The sequence below is a fragment of the Nilaparvata lugens genome, chromosome X, assembly GCF_014356525.2.
Source record: "Nilaparvata lugens isolate BPH chromosome X, ASM1435652v1, whole genome shotgun sequence".
NCBI classification, from domain to species: domain Eukaryota; kingdom Metazoa; phylum Arthropoda; class Insecta; order Hemiptera; family Delphacidae; genus Nilaparvata; species Nilaparvata lugens.
The window spans coordinates 59,445,276-59,458,783 of NC_052518.1; the positions used below are offsets into that span (position 1 = coordinate 59,445,276).

Sequence of the window (13,508 nt, forward strand, 5' to 3'; positions counted from 1 at the left end):
GCCTGAGCCAGGGAGTGTATCCAGCGGCCTGGAGGATCGGTGAGGTGGTTCTTATACCCAAAGCGGGTGATAGGGACTTATCCCTGGTGAAGTCATTCCAACCTATAACCTTGCTGAGTGTGTGGGGCAAGTTATTGGAATGCCTCATTGAGACGAGCCTGCGAAGTGCTATCGGGGCCGCTGGAGGCATGAGCAGGAAGCAGTATGGCTTTGTTGGTGGAAAGAGTACTGTTGATGCTGTCAGGCATGTGATTGAGTGGGTCGGTGGGTGTGGCTATAGGTTTGTGTTGGCTGTGTTTCTTGACATCCGGGGGGCATATGACTCGGCTTGGTGGCCAGCCATAATGCGGCAGCTGAGGCGGTTCCAGTGTCCCTTGGATGTCGTTAGGTTGGTTCGAGCGTACCTCACTGGTAGAGTTGTGAGTATGGGTTGTGGCTCGGTGTTTGTGGAGCATGTGATGGAGCGTGGGTGTCCCCAGGGATCTGTTCTGGGTCCCCTTTTCTAGAACCTTCTGTTGGATGAGTGGCTTTGTATGGATCTGGGTGTGGATGTTGAATGTGTTGCCTATGCTGACGACCTGGTGCTGCTGGTGGGCGGTGATTGGCGGGCTGAGGTGGAGGAGCGAGCGACTGCTGTGTTGGACCGTCTGTTTGAATGGAGCGTCAGTGTTAAGTTGGAGTTCGCACTGGAAAAGTTCTGTGCATGAGTATGAGAGGCCTGCATAGCCTGTCTCGCAGGAGGAATGTTTGTATGAATGGTGTACCTGTTAGGTATGTGAGTGAATGTGTTTATCTGGGAATCACCCTTGGGGACCTATGAATGGAGGGCAACATTGCCAGACTGGAGGAGAGGTGTCTTCGGGTTTTCTCACACTGTGGAGTGGTTGCGAGGCGTGATTGGGGCTACAAGGGTGATGCTCTTTGAGTTGTTTATAGGGGTGTGATTGAATCGATGTGTATGTATGGCTGCCAGGTATGGGCGAATGGTTTGAGTGATCGAGTTCTATGTTGACTGAATGGTGTGCAGAGGAAATGTTTGAAGAGTGTGACCAGGGTGTATAGGACTGCAAGTGGCCCCTCGTTGTGTGTGATTGCTTGTGTTTTTCCCTTGAGTGTTTTGTGCAGAATGAGAGTGCGTGAATGTGGCCTTCGTATGGGTGGTATGGATTGAAGGGCTGCAAAGTATGAAGCATACCATGAAGCGTTGGACTGTTGGCAGCATGACTGGGAGAATGGGCAGTTTGAGTGGCAGACCTTTGCCTTCTTCCCGGATGTGTGTTGGAGGGTCCGTGTCCGGTTTTATGACTGGACACATTATACCGTGCAGTATTTGACCGGGCATGGGAACTTCGCCGATATTCTGTACTGGTGGGGGAGGCGGGAGAGTCCACTCTGCCCTGAATGTGGTGTCAATGAGTCCGGTGCTCATGTGATGTTTGAGTGGGCAAGGTATGAGGTTGTCCGGACGGCATTCGTCTTAGAGTATGAGAGGATTGAGAGTGTATGGTGTGTAGTGTGCAGAACAATAACAATAATTAACAATCATCCATAGTAATATATATATGTACCGTGGATGATTGTTAATTATTGTTATTGTTCGAGAATGGATCAAGAAATCAACAAAACTATAAAAATGATCCTATATATAATTATAAGACTTTTCTTTTACTTCTACAGAGTTACTTGATAGCTTTATTAAATAATAATTAGCTTGATCTAATAATTATTATTACATTGAATCACTAGCACACTTTTATTTTTTTGCCGTTTTCGGCTAATCAAGTGTCAAAATGAATTATTAGTATTAGAAAGTAAACCTTGATTACCCTAGTAAACCTACATTACCTTAGTAAACCTTAGTTTATTTCCGTATAGCTCATATTGACACTTTATACTAGCTTCATTGACACTCTACATTGTAGCATCAAAGGAAGTAGAAGGGTACCTATTGGTGATTTTTTTGTGGGAACAGTAGGATACTTTATTTCTTTGTTTGAATCTTCTCCTAATCTACCGTACTCCAAAATTGAATCTTCTCCTTTTCAAGGGTACGGTCCAGTAATGTAAGAATTGAGCTTGTGTTTTGTTTTAATAATTTTTTATTCCTCCACAATCAAGTTCAAAAGAATAGATTCTAGAAATATATGAAAAGATTTTTCCAAGAATTTCTATAACATTGGCTTTCAAGCAAAGCCAAGAGTTTGGAAAAAACGAAAGAATAGTATACTGTAATATACTTACTTACTTATCTACGAAGCACTACAGCCCTGCGTGGACCTTGGCCTCCTCAACAATTCGCCTCCATTCATCTCTCTGATTAGCCAGTCTCCTCCAGTTCCTCACTCCTAGGCATGCTAGATCTTTTTCCACATCCTGCAGCCAACGTGTTCTCGGGCGACCTCTTTTCCTCGTTCCTTCCATTCTTCCAACGAGCATCTGCCTCTGCAACCTATTATTCTCCATTCTTTGGACATGTCCCAGCCAGCTGATTCTTCTAGACTTTATAAATCGTACTATGTCATTTCCACGCAGAAAGTTACTTATCTTTGCATTGCTTCTGATTCTCCACTCTCCATTTTCGCATATGGGGCCATGAATTCTTCTCATTACTTTTCTTTCGAAAATCCTCAATGCGTTCATATTTTGGGAGTTGAGAACCCAAGTTACACAGCCGTATGTCACTACCGGTCTTATAAGTGTTTGATATAGTTCCACTTTCGTGCATCTTGATATTAGTCTAGACTTCATTAAACTTCTATTTGCAAAGTAAGCTCTGTTACCCTGATCAATTCTCTTTTTAATTTCCTGACTCAGGTTATTGCTTACATTCAGTTCAGTTCCAAGGTAAGAAAAACTCTCCACACTTTCAAATTCAAATCCCTCAACTTCAAAATCTTGTGCTGCTCGTCTTGCCAGCGATGAGGTCATCTTCATATACTTGGTCTTGTTAGTATTAACTTCAAGACCTATAGTGTGTCCTTCTTTTTCCAGAGTCAATAAAACTTCCCTCAGAGCTGCTGAATTTCGAGCCACCAACGCAATGTCATCAGCATAGGCTACACCTTGCTTGGATTTGAATAGGATGTTTCCTGTGAGTTCTAGTTCTTGGACTACTTTGTGCAGAGCTAAGTTGAAAAGTAGTGCTGACAATGCATCACCCTGTCTAACCCCTTGCTCTATTTGGAATGCTCTGCGCGTTTTTCTTCCAACAAGTACCTTGGCATAATTAATCATACTGTAATATAGTAACCAGCCTAATTCAGTATAGCCCTACGTGATGTTCTCTTGTACGCTTCACTATGAAAACTACTTTCCAAATAGTTTCCAGCCTTAGCATACATATAATATCCATGATGGAAATCTCTTAACTTATATGCAGATGACAAATCTTTGATTTTTTCACATGAAAACTTGAATGAGATGGAGATTAATTGTAACTTAATATGCAATAGAGTCGTTCAATTTTTCAACTCACTTTCCCTCACAGTTAACTCAAAGAGGCGTAGTCTCATTGACTTCAGCCGAAGACATAACGCTTTTGAACCTCAGTTGTACATAGGGGACGATGTTATTAGCAATACAGACTATGTAAAACTACTTGGTTTGAGGTTTGATTCAAAACTTGCATGGAATGAGCATGTAAATTTTATTATCGACAAGGTCAGTAAAGGCTTATTTGTTATCAGAAACATTGTGAGAATTGTTCCAATGTCAGTTTCAAGAATGGTATATTTTTCACTGTTCTATTCAAATGTGGCTTATGGCATAGAATTGTGGGGAAGCACTGCAGAGTTACACTTTTTTTAAATATTTAGACTACAAAAAAGAGCAATCCGCTACTTGGGTTGGCTGAAGTCCAATGAGTCTTGTAAACAGGCTTTAGTTGACTTAAATATACTTACGCTACCATCAATTTATATCTTCAAACTGTTAATTTTCACTCACAAGCATTTATCTGATCTGAATACAATTGCTGATATCCACACTTATAATACCATAGTAAGGAATAAACTGTCTTTGAGACAGCACTGAATGCAGCTGTACGAGAAAATGCCCTCATATATTGGAGCTAAGCGACTCACCTACCGAGCTGCAGTCCTTGTCTGATATAAAAATTTTCAAGAGTGAAGTGTATAAATTCCTGGTTTTACAAGCCTACCACAGTGTGAAGGATTTTAGAGATAGAAGCTAGCAAAGTTTGTAGGTAGGCCTACTCTAGTCTTCCATGTGTGCTTTTTATTGTGTACCCTACTTATTATTGTTACTTATTACACCTGACTTTATTAAACTGTATATTATAGAGTGTACTGTGTTGAATGAAAAGATTATCTTATCTTATCTTCCAACACTTTTGATACGGCACTAACGAAAAAAATAAACTTGTTTGCCGGCAGTAAGTTAAAAAAAATCAAAGATATGTAAGATTGAAGAAGGTAAATAATAATTGACAATCAATTCTCAACTTGATAGGTAACAAGGAATAACCAAATATAGAATTGAGGCATTGATACTAAACAGGTATTTCAATCAGTCACGGTACAAGAGTACCTACCGTAATATGGATGAAGTGAAATTTGCAAACTATTTCTTACCATTACTTTCAGAGTTGTCCTCATTCCTAATGAACAAAGCTGATCTTCCCTCAGCAATACCGGCTTAAGTTAAGGGTGCGGTAACATACTGTGCGTTTTTAAAAAGACTTTATTCAGGCCGAGCCTGTACACTACAACTACATAATACAGAATATTGCTTAAGACTACTTTACATTGATTCTAATACCGTATTTATATGAAACAGTTACATTGATAACATTGGGGGAAGCTAGATTAGAAATTACACAATAAACAATAACAACTGATTAGACCAATTTAGTAATGGATTGTAAATAAGATATCAGTAATGGATTGGACTAAGTACATATAAAGATAATATTAGGGAAAGCTAGATTAGACATTACACAATAATAAATACCAACTGATTAGACCAATTTAGTAATGGATTGCAAATAAGATATCAGTAATGGATTGGACTAAGTACATAGAAAGATAATATTGGGGAAAGCTAGATTAGACATTACACAATAAACAATAACAACTGATTAGACCAATTTAGCTTTATATGTTGATTAATCATTGAACTGAGTATATAGAAAGTTATAATCTAACTCCTCCCTCCACAAGTCCTTTACGTCCCGGAAAGGTATTGAAGTCCAGTTGGTATGACTAATCGACTTGGCAAATTTTCAAGTGGAACAGATTGTACAATTATATTACTATGATTTCTGGACTTCTTCAAATAGAGAAGCATTGAAACTATTACAATTGTTACAGATAAGATTAATCCTACAACAACATAAAATTTATTTGAATCATCAATCATGATTGGTTCAAGTATGTCTAAATGTTTATCTCCTAGGTTCGCTAAATGAACTGTATCGAATTTAACATCAAGTTGTTTCAGGTGAGCCGGAAATTTTGAAATAACAAGTGGTGAAGTGTCCTTGCAAACTGTTGGAGTATTGAAGCCACACATTTTTTCATTTAACGTAACATGTAAGAGTGAAGTACTATGCAAATTAATCAATCGTTCACTACCATTAACACACAATCGTACAATATTGTTCTTATAGATTAAGTAACTACTAATGCTATCAATATATTTTACAAAACCACAAGTCGCTTGCAAAGAGATTAATTCACAATTTTTCAATTCATTATTACTAAATAAATCTAAAATACATGGATCATCTAACCTATCAAGCTTATTACAATACCTAGTATTAGAGATTAAAACACAATCGTCTAGAACATACAATTCGCCTTTACAATAGGATACAATACATTTGTTGATTTTCATTGTATACTCTCTGTAATCTGTCAGTTTTGCGTTGGGCGTAATTGGATACGAAATAATAAAATAAGAATCCAATAACAAGGTTTCAATAGGAATTTGAATGAAGTAATTCAATAAATCATTACCAAGTGCGCAATGCACGTTTGAGATCTGCCATAGCACGGAAGCGTCTCGTGATGCCAAATTATCGGGAGTATTTAAAATTATTGGAGATATTTCTGAGCGAGATAAAATACTGGAATGTAGAATATTCTATTTACACAATTCACTACAATTGTTCATCACTTCCTCTTCAATTTTTATTAGTTTACTAACAGACAGTTTATGAGGTCTGTAATAGCATAGATAATCATTTATATCGTTCAAATTCACTGTGTTTAAGAAAATGTCTTTTAGTTGTTTCACCAAATGATGATTTTCATGAGTTGAATGTTTAATTGCAATTTCACAGGCATCATACCAATCAATACACTCTTCTAACCTCATTTCCAATTCACTATCAGCTTGCATCCACTTGCACGGGTCCATGATGAGCAAATGAAGAAACTATACATATGTCGGTACTAATATAGAGAAATTAAACGGTTCCTGTGCCTTCCCTCCAATGCAACATACACGAGCAGTATGATATTTCAATGCTTGCTTACAATAAACACATTGAATTTCTTCTCCGTTATAGAAAAAGCCATATCTTGCAAAGTTTTTCTTTTCTGTATTTGAATAGAATTGACATTTTTTCATGCTAAGCATTCTATTGTTTTCACACATGAAATTTGGAGATGAGTCCATATTTTTCATTATCAAAGTATTGTAATGAACCGCTGCGAATAACGCACATCGACCGTGCGGATTGCGATGATGAATTTCACAGGCATTATAACACCAAGAACTTGTAAAGTAGTTAAAATTTGGTTTCTCAATTTCATCCGGTAAACAACATACGTTTTTGTGTAACCTTCTAAGAAACTTAGCTTTCTCTGTACCTTTTGTGTAGATTTTATCATATCCTTCAAGATAAGATATCAATAATTCGTCTGTATAAATAAAATTACCATCTTCCCAGCGTATTTTGTGATAATTGTTCTCAGCCCATGTTACTTGCTTACGCAATTTAGCATTCAATTCCGACTTTGCAAATGGCGACTTGAAATGTAACACAACAAAGCTATTTAGCTGATCTACGATTCCGATTTCTTTCACGATAATTTGATTAGAAGTTCCCTTGAACCAATGCATGTCGACTGTTGCAAATTTTTTACAGGAGGATTCCTCCTCCTCTTGTGCTGTTTTGTCCTCCTCCTTTGTCCTCCTTTCTCCTCCTCCTCCTCCTCCTCCTCCTCCTCCTCCTCCTCCATTCTCCTCCTGTGGTTTAGGTGTACTACATCTTGAGTGATAGTAGAAGAAGTCTTGTTCGGTGTCAAGATCACACTGCGTGTCAATAGATTGTGTTTTCTTCTCAGAATTATAACACATTATAGGCGTACTACATCTTGAGTCATAGTAGATGCTGTCTTCTTTATCAAGATCGCACTGTATCCCGATAGAGCGTGTTTTCTTCTCAGAATTAGAAGACATTCTAGATGTTAACCGATCAAAGCTAAAACCTCAAATGAGTAAAATTTGAAAAATGCAATACTTATATAGCTTGTACTCTATCGAGAAATTACTGAACTTCCTTCACCATGGAAGTAAGGGGAGTGTACTCCATGATACGATCACTGATTAAAATGCAATAAGCGGAAGTATTTGGAGGTACAGCTTCCTTAAATTCCATATCTATTCTAATATCTGTGGAGGATTTCAAATGAGAAGATTGATGTGAACAGTCAATTACAATCAGGGGTGTTTTAGTACAAAATGTGTCAAAATCAATCTCTGTTCCAAGCTCAGTATTGATACTATGGTTATAGTACGCCGAGGGAAAATCCAAAAACATACGGTATTCTTGTTTACCAAGGAGGTTTTCATAAGGAAAATAGTCAGAGTTCAAGTAGACCTTTGCATTTTGAAGATTACAACTATCAAATTCCGAGATTGATTTATTAATTTTATTCTTACGATCTGTTTGAAATGCTAAAACAACATACTTTGGTGTGTCGAGATGGGATGCGGTTTTTACTGCCCAAGAATGAACAGTGCTATTTTGTAAATTTGGTAATTCTGAAATCTCCCAATGACGAAAGCTCAGCTTCAGCGGTGTATCAGCATCGAGCAATCTCAAAAATTTCAACCTCACATGATCTTCTAAAGTAATATAGGGAATTCTCCATTGAAGCTTCGTTATTTTTATATTAACGTTTGTTGCTTCTGTAGACTCGATGCAATTGAGATCTGTTGGCGATCTTAATAATACAAGTTCTTGTTTCAAGTTTAAAATTATTCTTTGAAAGTCTTCAAAAAATGGTAAAACTAATTTAAGAGGTACACAGAATGTAAACTTATTATCTTTCAGTGTATATCCTGCTCTGTCAAACCCGGCCAAGTGATATGTGTTCTTATCAAACATATTTTTCACTAGTATAGCTTTAATTGTTGATGTTAATCCAATTAGTCTTGATTTAGAAATTTGTTGACCAGCCAATTCATATCGAATTTCATCAAAGAGATTTCCAATGAGGTTACTGGATAATATATACTTAGCTTCTATCGGAGCATCCCCAGCCTTCGCAGCTGGTTTTGTACACTTCACCTCCCCCTCAATAAATATAAATGATTTGCATGGAAGGCTGTACTGATCCATAGAAGCCACATGGATGCGAGCTTCATCTGAGGGTTTAATTTCTTGTCCCGAATATACTGTATGAGTATGGAACTGAAATTTAGTAATATCATTATAGAACTCGAGTTGAGATTCAACATCGAGAATTTCACTAATTGATGCGCCGTACATGACGCCAATCTACTATAAATCCCAACTTTTCCAATATTCTCGCGCTTTTCGCCGATATAGCACGTAGCTTTTTAGGTGTTGACTCTATCACGTTCGAGTCTCTAATGAGCTTCTGTGAGCAAATGCTAGTGCGAGGTTTGAAAACGAGGAATCCCATTTCAAGTTCTTTGTTTTTCACGAATGTGAAGTCTAATTGTAATTATATCTCCTCGGAAATCAATAAACGATCCTTCTTGATCGGTTACCTTTACATTAATGCTTTGAATTCTATGTGTGTTTAAAGGCATATAGATTATCGGATTAGGCGTTTCATTTATCAAATACCCGCTAGGTACTCTAGGTGAGAACTCGTATATAATATGTTTCTGTTTGCCATCGGAGTAACTCCCACAGGCTATATTGCACTCAACTACAATAGAGTTAATATTTGTTATGCTAACTAAATGCTGAGAATAATACCATTTATTCGGTTGTAATATAACATTATCAAAACCAAGCATTTTTCCTATTGAAGTAGATGATGTAAAGTCAATAGGCTTATCAGAACGAATTTCGAGCTTCATAGTATTCGTGTTAGCTCTTATATTAAGTTTCTTTTCGTCACTATTCAATTTACTCTTTAAAGCTAATATAATGTCATCAACTTCATATGCACCCGTATCAAGATCAATTAATTTATCACCATATTTGAAGCTAGAATTTTTACCTTTTATAACATTTGCAATGCTATTGTAAGTACAGAAATTAATCAATCCAATTTCCCATTTTCTTATTTTTATCCAAATCGAGAATTTCTTGTAAATGTTCATAGAGATCACTTGATCTGGATCGTAATGTAATAACAACCATCTTATATGTTTTCGGTACAAATACTGGATTACAACTGGTTCGCAAAAAACAAGAGCATAAGGTGTCCACATATATTTGTATGTAATGGTTGCATGTGCTCAACATTGTAAAAAATATTTACACCTGTTTCTTTTTTCCAATATTTATTCAATTCATAAGGCGGTTGTAAATTACCAATTGGATCAAAATAGTAAACATTTGATCCTCGTTTCTTATAACCAACCCAGTGTGTACCATGTCCGGATTGAGTGTCTAAATTAACAATACAATTCTCATTTTTTAGAATTTTATTAGGTAATGTATCTATCATGTATACACCTCGTAGGGGAATTTGTAATAATTTACACCATTTTATTAGATCGTGATTGGACAATTCACCATCGATATTCATTTTTTCACCTTCTTTGTCGTTCTACGTTTTTTAACTCTTTTTTCTTTGGGAATAAACTTACACCATATGGTGAGGAGGATGTGGGGTTGGGCCCAATCAAAATACGACCACCTCTCGAGATTGGAGGGTACGGTTTCAAATAGTAACCTCTACCTGCAATATGCTGTTTCAACTGAGCAATAGCTTTTTTCCTTATCGAGCTGCTATGAGTTTTCCCAACACTTGTGCTCTTCTTCTTCTTCTTCTTTCTCAATCCACCGCCAAACGCTGCTTTAGCTTTCATCACGTTTGTTACAAGATAACTAAGTGCTCTTTCACTTAGAGATGATTTTGGATTCTTGAATATTTCCCACGCTGTGTTTGCAAGAGCTCTGTCTGCAATCGCACGCGACTTATTATCACTATTTTGAGTGTATGCTATATCATGTACCTTACAGGCTCTATCTAATGAATTTATGCCTTCATCCCCCCTCTTTAACCTTTCATTAACCTTAGTGCCAGGGCCGCACCACTGGTACCCCCCCGGGAGGTGAATTTCAGGTGATGCGTTTATTAATTTATTTATAATAGTTGATGTAATGTCCCCCGCAGTACCCGCTATACCTTTGACAATTTTGCTAGCCGAACTCAAGATTCCTTTACCTCGTTTCCTAGAAGATAACTTTCTTCTACATACCATTTTTCATTACCTTTCAACTCAATAGTTGAACACCGACTGAGGTTAATTAATCAAACACTTAACCTCAATCGAGAGACAAAGAAATTGTCTCACTATGTGCTTTATATATTACTACAAAGTTGGTATGTTTTAATCAATAGGGAATACAATTTTCTATCATCATGATGTGTCTTATTAACACACTTGTTAAGTATGTTGTAAGTTTTGTAGAAATTGCAAAGAATTGAACGTTCATCAATCATAAATCTATACCAATGTCTTAGACTAACATCGAGAGAAGCATCTGATGAATTGACACATGATTTGATATAAGATAATGTATGATTTCTTACTAGCAGTGATTCCTGCATCAATTGAGGTGTTTCCAAATCCCTAATCTTATTTCGTACATTTTGTATAGATTCCAATATTCTCTTACTATCATTTTGCATTGAATCATATTTTTTCAAAGCAATATGGAAAAGTAATAGCATATTCACACAACATATTATAAAGAGAAGAACAAATAAAACTCTCCATACGATTATCTTCATTGCACAACTTCTCCATTCAAGTGTTGTAAGCATACTGATAAAAATAGATTGCTATATCTATAGTGAGTGTATAGCGCAAACAGATGGAGGAGAATCTCGCAACAAGGTCAAGACTGGCATGCGCGTGCGCGCGCAGCAGCAACTATAAAATAGCTTCTCTTGTGAGCGAACACTCATTGACTGTACAAGAGCATTACTATTCTACATTCATTGAGTGTTCAGTTACAAGAGGATCTATTCTTGCGTGAACTATTCTACATCTTCTTCTTCTTCTTTGACACAACAAACAGGTGAGAATTAAGAACAATTTTTTAAAAACAATATTACAATTTATTATCAAACACTACAATATTTACATTATATACTACTTGTGAAGCATATAACCGCTACATGCTATGAGAATAAGATTGTTACATTTTAACAATCTTAATATCGCTCCATGTAGCGGTTATATGCTTCACTACTATTCCTAAATTTTTACACTTCGAATTAAATTTAACAACTTTAGCAGGTGAAATTATTGAAGAAAATCTCTGAGGCAGGTATACCTCAGAGATTTTCTTCGTAGATGCAATATTAATTTTCAAAATAATTCTTCTACCATGATGGTTCGTTTCCTCCCGCACTGAGATTATAGCATGTGGAACATCCTCCGCCAGCTCGCGGAGAGGCATCCACGGTTTTGGTGATGGGTTATTGATGAGTGCGATGAAGTCCTCATCATCATCCCGCGCCGCTGCCTCCTCCAGTAGCGGAGCCATGGAGGTGTTCTCAGACATACGTTTCTGTTAAAATGAAAATCTATGATTAGTAACTTTATTATAATTTGTTTCAGATTATCAACTACTTGTGATCAACAGATTATTGTCATAATCTCAACTTGATATCATCAGATTGACAAGACATTCTCTACTTGTGATCAACAGATTATTGTCATAATCTCAACTTGATATCATCGGATTGACAAGACATTCTCTACACAAAGTGAGTAATATCAGTTATTGAAATAATATTTCTTGCAGAATCCAATAGTGAATCAAATTAATAAGCAAACTCTTTCATTGCAACAAATAACTATCAACTGAATCAGTAATTTTCTTATCACTTCAATATTATAGCAAAAAATGCATCATAATAATGAAATCAAAATATTCATCTTATTCAATTTTTGACTGAACTACTAGTAAGGTTGATCAGTTCAAAAATAAAATTATACACATCTTAACTGAACTCTAATCATTTAATATCACAATATAACTATCAACTAAATCAGTAATTTTCTTATCACTTCAATATTATAGCAAATAATATGTAAGCATCATAATAATGAAATCAAAATATTCATCTTATTCAATTTTTTGACTGAACTACTAGTAAGCTTGATCAGTTCAAAAATAAAATTATACACATCTTAACTGAACTCTAATCATTTAATATCACATTGTGCATTGTACAAAGACATCTATTGGAAATTAGTTTTTCTCACTTATTAGATAGTAGCATGCATTCAACCTAATCACTTCAAATAATTATATTTCTTGATTTCATAAAACAATTTATGCTCAATTCAAATGAATATATCATATTCATGTAGTCGAATATACATCTTAACTGAACTCTAAAGTTGAATTAAGTTCCTATATTCGTTATCAAGAAATTGTCTTTCAAATCAGATTCATCAATAACTCCAATGTGAGTACATGTAATGTGAACATTGGAAATTAGTTTTTCTCAGTAAGAAATTTATCAGATACTAGCAAGCTTTTGGATGACAACATTATTTAAAATTATCTGTTCACATTACATGTTAATAATAATATTTGAAATAACTAACCTGTGAGGGTACGAAGTTGGTTTCTTCCTCCTCCTCCTCCAGAAATTGCAGTTTTCTCTTCCCCTGCTGTCTGTTGGTGGTAATTGTTGTTAGCGGCACTCGCTTCGGTGCCCATCCTAGATGAGATGGTGGTGTGTTTGGTATAATGAGCTCATCGCCGCTCATCCCTCTCTCCACGAAGACTCCACGTCTCTTCAGGGGCAACTCCACGGGCTCGGATGCAGCAGGGGGAGCACCACTGGTAGAAGGAATCTTCTTCTTCCGCGCAGCTTGCGCTGCCCAGTAAGATGGGAATGATGGTTCTTGTTGAGGAGGTGTATCCGGAAGGATGTACTGCTCACGTGTGGACTCCATGATGATGATAGTGAGGATATGTGTGAAACGTGACTAGTGGTCGAATGAAGCTGGCAAATCCAATAACCGCCACTTATATACTCATTCGATCCTCTCTCTCTGTTTTAGGATGAGTGAGAGATAGT

The 13,508-nt window shown here is 36.6% G+C and overlaps 1 protein-coding gene across 3 annotated transcripts in view; it reads right to left on the reverse strand.

The window, feature by feature from the left end:
* LOC120355083 overlaps positions 1-4,670 on the reverse strand; it is a 62,513-nt gene extending 57,843 nt beyond the window's left edge. For 2 of the 3 annotated variants that reach the window (XM_039443384.1, XM_039443382.1), the window contains exon 1: positions 4,593-4,670. The gene's annotated coding sequence lies outside the window, so the exon portion shown is untranslated. The remainder of the gene's footprint in view (positions 1-4,592) is intronic. The other variant, XM_039443383.1, reaches the window with a different exon arrangement.
* Between the last annotated feature and the right edge of the window lie 8,838 nt (positions 4,671-13,508).